Source organism: Tamandua tetradactyla, chromosome 17 (assembly GCF_023851605.1).
Source record: "Tamandua tetradactyla isolate mTamTet1 chromosome 17, mTamTet1.pri, whole genome shotgun sequence".
NCBI lineage: Eukaryota > Metazoa > Chordata > Mammalia > Pilosa > Myrmecophagidae > Tamandua > Tamandua tetradactyla.
The window spans coordinates 20,098,650-20,104,653 of NC_135343.1; the positions used below are offsets into that span (position 1 = coordinate 20,098,650).

Here is a 6,004-nt window from a genome sequence, read left to right on the forward strand (position 1 = left end):
CTGGTCCAGATAAGTCTTGAAACCTAGCCCAGCCTAGTTCCATCTCCGTACCCCATATTAGTGACAGACCCTTCCAATATGAAAAATTTAGAATTGCCATAGCCCAAAGAACCCTAAAGAGAGGGATGGAAGAATCAAAGGTGATGGTGGAGTTATACAGAGAAGATAGGATTTAACAAATAAATATGAATGCTGAATCATTAAATTGATATCTCTTTGAGTCTCCAGTATTTTAGAGCAGCTAGAAGTAAAAACCTAAAATTGTGGAATCATAACCCATGTCAAAGCCTGAAATACGTTCTACCACTAATTGTGGTGCTGTGCTTTGATATTTATACCTTTTTTGTATATATGTTATTTTTCACAAAAAAAATAAGGAAAAAAGTCAATTGTGATGATAAAAAAATATTTACACCTTCTAGCCTCCTATATTCTGGAGCAGCTAGAAGGATAAATATGAGAGGAGCATATGGTAGCCCATGACAAACTCTGGGATCTGTCCTGTAATTACTTGTTGAAGAATGCTTTGAAAACGATTGCATTTTTAAAATTTCTTTGCTTTGTATATATGTTACAATATACGATAAAAAAAGTTAAAAAAAAAAAAAAAAAGACCACAAGTACAGACATATCTAGCATCTTTGTCCTTCTGGATCCACACTTCCTTCAGAGTCTTCATCATTATAAACGTTCTATACCATCTGCCATACTCGCATGATATTGTCTTCCAAAACAGAACAAATTACCCAAGATTCATTGGGATTCCAGGAGAAATCAGCTCCTGGAAGTGTGACCACCATGAAAGAACAACAACTCTAAAAAACAAAAACTCTAAAAGCTCTTAAAAAAATGGCCCATCTTTTGCATCCTCTGAAGATTGTTCCTCTCCAATTTTACTTAAATCCCAGACATTCAGTTGATGATCAGTACCACTGGAAGCCAAAATAGTTTCATTGTGAGGTGACACTAAGCCTGGAATATTTCGTCCTTATGATTCAAAGGGATGCAACACAAGTTTCAGATTTCTCCGTCCCACAAGGTAACAGCCTTGTCAGCTGACCCTTTGGCAAGAATGAACTCACTATAAGGATTAAAAGAGAGGCAGTTCACTTCAGAAGTGTGAGCATCAACTGAGTGGCTTGGTTTGGAAGTACTGTTTGAATGTGTAACCAAGATCATAAGTTTCTGATCAACAGCAACTGACCCAAACAGAGACCATGGAACAGATGCCAGGAAACATCTTTTACTGCAGCTATGTGCCTGTAAAGATGGTCTCTGCATCCACCACTTTTTCTTCCTTTGGAATGGCACTGATGACCATGTTCAGAAGATCATCTAAAGCACTAAGTAACTGCCCACTGAGCTCTGGAGTCCAAGAAAGCCCACAGCCTTCCTTCTGATGTCCACAAAGACGCAAGTCTGAGTTGTGCTCTCCAGAAGGGTCTGGTTTAGAAGGGTGTTTTGTGTAGTCAAAAACAAGAACATCACCGGATGGAGTCTTTGTTGCAATGATGGAAGTGTTCTCAACCTTAAAAGGCCCTATTCATGTCTCCTTTATCTTTGATCTTAATTTCTATTTAAATTTTTCCACTAACTGAGCCCAAACCTCCAAGTTCTCCTTTCCCACTATCGTGTGATGCATCAAACTGATCATCGTCATTGGGGAGCTGCACAATGGCTATTACTAGATGGTTCTGTTCATCTGACATGTGTGTCTCCAGGTCAAGTGCCGAATGCTTAAATCTTTTCCTTCTGGTCTGGTTACATCTGGAAGCCACTGCACAGTGAGGCTCCAGAGCATGGGTCATAACCAAATCATAAAGAAGAGGAGTGTTCTTTCTCCATATTTTGTACTCCTTATTGATTACATGTTCTTCCACTGCATCATCAGAGGCTGTTCCTGCTGGACCACTGTGGGGAGGCTGGGGCTTTGAGGGGTTGAGCATTGTGGGAGGGGTGGGGAGGCTGGATATGCTCCATCTCTATTGTTTCTTGTGGCCCCTGTGTGAGCCATGCACGACTTTTTGATTTTATGTACTGCTCTGTCTGTTTTTATGTGGGATTCTGAGCGATTCAAGAATTATGCTGGCATCACCAGAAAGAAATCCTCTTTTCCCTCCTTTATTCACCTCCTCTCAATTGTTAGTTGCTATTTCTGATCCCTTTGCTGCTGATGTGTGCTTGGAGAAAGAAGAGAAAAGATAGGTATATAGTTCTATTTTGACAGACACCGTTAAAAGCTGGCAGGATTCTCCAGGCCTGCTTTTTCTTCTCTCATGACTATTTTTAGAATTTTTTTCTGAGTTTTCCAGCTGGGCCCTTCTGACAGCAAATCCAGTGATATGGGCAATGGATTCAAAGCATCCTATCTCCCCTTGGTCTCTAGCTTTCCCATTACCGCTATATAAACTCCCTCTGTTGGAATATCATTGCCTTCTCAAACTGTGCTCTTGACAAGAATCAAAAAGGCTGGCTCTCTGTCCATCAAGGCTTGTATCTCATACCTAGTCCAAAGGAAGAAACTTTCTCATCCTCTGTCCTAACAAACACTGGAGGGCAGAGCAACCCCAATACAGCTGCCTCTGTTCAGCCCTTGGAATAGCTTATCTATTGCTGTTTGAGATTTCTCAAGTAGGAGTGAAATCAGACAGTTGTGCTCTTCTACTCGTCCTAACAACTGCAGGGAACACAGCACTCTCCAAGTAATCCCACTGATGCTTCTTGGCCTAGACGTAGGGTTGGGAAGTAACAATTCCCCTTGTCATTAACTGAGGAGTAGAGTAGGAATCACAATTAAGTTCTCTCCAAAGAAAGCCTCCTGAGAAATTCCTCTCTTTAATTTCCAACTTTTAATCCTTCTGTGGGAGCTTCAAAAGTTAGGTAATAAATGATTGTCTTTTGCCTTTTAAATTCTGCATGTGGCTTAGCCCCTCCTTTATTTTTATTGATTTATCTATTTATTTTTTAGGTGCATGGTCCATGAATCGAGCCTGGGTCTCTAGCATAGAAGGTGAGCATTCTACCACTGAACCATCCATGTACCACTTAGTCCCTCCTTTAGAATACAGCCATGCTGAGTCTGTTGAATCTTGTACCCTGAGCTTAAACTTCAATTTTAAAATAGTGTTATATTTTAATAGAAAAGCAATAATTTCCTCTATATTCTCAAATTTTCTTTTTTTTCTTTTTGCATGGGCAGGTGTGGGGAATCAAACCTGGGTCTGTGGGCATAGCAGGCGAGAACTTAAATTCTCAAATTTATAGCCTAGAGTTTGATTTAATATTCACTCACAATGTTCTCTCATATCTCCTTTTGTGCTTCCAACCTTCTGTTTTCTATATATATTTTCCTTAGTTAGGTTTGAGAGTGATTTACCCAATTCATTGATGATTTTTCAGATATCAAACTTTGAGGAATTATTTCTCTCTCCATATTTTTTTTTTTACCTGGGCAGGTACCAGGAATCGAACCCGGCTCCTTGGGCTTGGCAGGCAGGCATTCTTACCTGCTGAGCCACCGTGGCCCTCCATATTTTTTTTTACATTTCAATAATATCAACATTTGTATTTATTCATTATTTTTTATACTTTCTTATGGTCCCTCGATTGTTCTTTTACTACTTTCTTAAAAATAAAGTTCATTTATTTTTTGAGATTCAGGTTATACATTTTCCTCAGAGTACAGTTCTAGCTATATTCCACTGTTTTTCTTATGAAGTACTCTTTTTTTCATTATTTTCTATATAATTTGTAATTTTACTTCTAATTTCCTCTTTGATTAAGAAAATGTTCATGAAAGTTAATGGAATATAAAATAAAAGCAATACATATGAATAATGACACCAAGAAGGGAATTTGATGGAAAGATTCTCAGATTATACCAAAAGCAGTAATTCATTAAGAGGAAGAGATACATTTTGAAGAGAAGTACTGTGTACATTCTTGAATTGTTTGATAACCCAAATAACAAAGATGAGAAACTCATATGAACACACTGGAAAAGGATTAATATTTCTTGGTGATTAGACATAAAATACTAGGCAACAAAAAAATTATGTAAAACTCATACAAGCCTTACAGTGATGGCCATGATGACACACTGGGCTTAATGAGCATCATGAATTCAAAGAGAGTTTAAGGTTAATCAATGAGCAAGAAAAATTGAAATGACCTGAAATCATAAAGTTCATAAATGAGAGAAACTTGATAGAGATTTCCTCAAATTCAACAACAATCCTACAAATTTACATGTTAATACCACTAAAATGTACTATTGAAGGAAACATTTCTAAACTACCATTAATAAAACATGCTGATCAACCATGCTGCAGGAAAAATTGAATTATCTTTCCAATCTCTTTATGGAAAGCATTATCATAAAATTGTCATAGGAGGCCATGACCTTAGGAAAGAAAATAAAGAAATCTGAGTAGTTCAGAGGAGGATGTTACAGGAGGAAAGAGTAATTGATAAGCATGGGGGGAAAGAGCTTCTGCAGGAAGAGTTGAGGAAGATATGGGGGTGAAGAACAGAATATGCTGGAAAGATTTGGAACTGACATGAAAAAGTCTCTTCTCATAAAAATAAAAAGATTAAAAATAAATACCAATGTTTGCCTCAGTACCAATAACCAGAAAATTGGGCATGTTTGGAAAATACAGCAAAGAACAAAGGAAGAATCTTAACCATGGATTCTCAGCAGTTTATGACTTTATTTCAGCAGTAGGATAAAAATGTGCAGAAAGCTGAGAAACAAGAAGAAAACCTAACTTATATGTTTCAGTAGCAATACAAAAATTTTCAACAATCTAGAGTTCTTCAGAGCCAGCGTCTGAAAACAATTAAAAGTTATATGATACCCCTAAAGATTGGGAGAGAGATCAAAGGAGAAGGTGGAGTCAACAGAGAAGATAGGATTTAACAAATGAGTGTAACAGCTGAATGATTATATTGATATTTCTTTTAGTCTCCAGTGTCTTGGAGCAGCTAGAAGGTAAAACCTAAAATTGTAGAATTGTAACCTATACCAAATTCTGAAATCTGTTCTATAATTGTTGCGGTGTGCTTTGAAATGTATTAGTTTATTGTCTTTGTGTTATTTTTCACAATAAAAAAAGTTCTATGAGCAATTCTTAAAGAGTATCAAAGACTTGGAGAAGAACCATGATAACCTTCCTACTGAGGCACAAAGCAAACATAGAAAATAAATGGCTAAGTTGCAAAAAAAGATTATGGAATCTCAGCATAATAGGTGGCAATTGTTCAAATGTCTCTTCAGTTCCTGTTATTCCAGTGACTCTCTGAGAAAGAACTTGAGCCTAAATAATATGTACAGTTAAGACATTAGCTACATCAAACCACATTACAGTGATTTAAAAATTCTTGTTTAAAATATTACATCTTGTTAATCGTTACCATCTTTAATTTCAAGACCTCTTTTCTGTCATACCCCCCAAAATACCTAAACAGTTATGTGAGTAGCAGCAACTCCAAAGTTATATGTACCAAGCTTCCAGCCCTTTGGTAGGAAACCCGAATATCATTAATAGAATCTTAGCAATAAATATCATTTAATTAAAAATCATTGTCATATGAAGAGGCAATCAAAGAATATGTAGCCAAATACAGTTGTGTGAGATAGTCAATAAAAATATTATTGTTCACTTTATTACGTTATTTTTCTGTATTTTCTAAGGTTTGTAAAATGTGTTAGCTTTTTGAAATTTAACTTTTCATTTCTCCTTTCATTCTAAGTAACTTTTTTTTCTTTTATTTGGCATGGGTAGGCTCCAGGAATCAAACCCAGGTCTTAGGAATGGCAGGCGAGAACTCTGAACTGAGCCACCCTTGCACTGCCCAATTCTAAATAAATACTAATGTTTGTATTTGATTTTATATTTGTTATTTTGTACTATTTTTCTTAAAGAACAGCCTTCCTCTTCCCCCATGAATATATATGCTTCAGGCCGCATAAAACTTGGCTGCCCTAGCTCAGACTGACCCT

The 6,004-nt window shown here is 36.8% G+C and overlaps 2 pseudogenes; one reads left to right on the top strand and one right to left on the bottom strand.

Moving 5' to 3' along the window:
* Positions 1-632: 632 nt before the first annotated feature.
* Positions 633-1,946, bottom strand: LOC143661104 (histone-binding protein RBBP7 pseudogene; annotated as a pseudogene).
* Positions 1,947-3,836: 1,890 nt separating this feature from the next.
* On the top strand, positions 3,837-5,339 carry LOC143661105 (synaptonemal complex protein 3 pseudogene; annotated as a pseudogene).
* Positions 5,340-6,004: the final 665 nt, after the last annotated feature.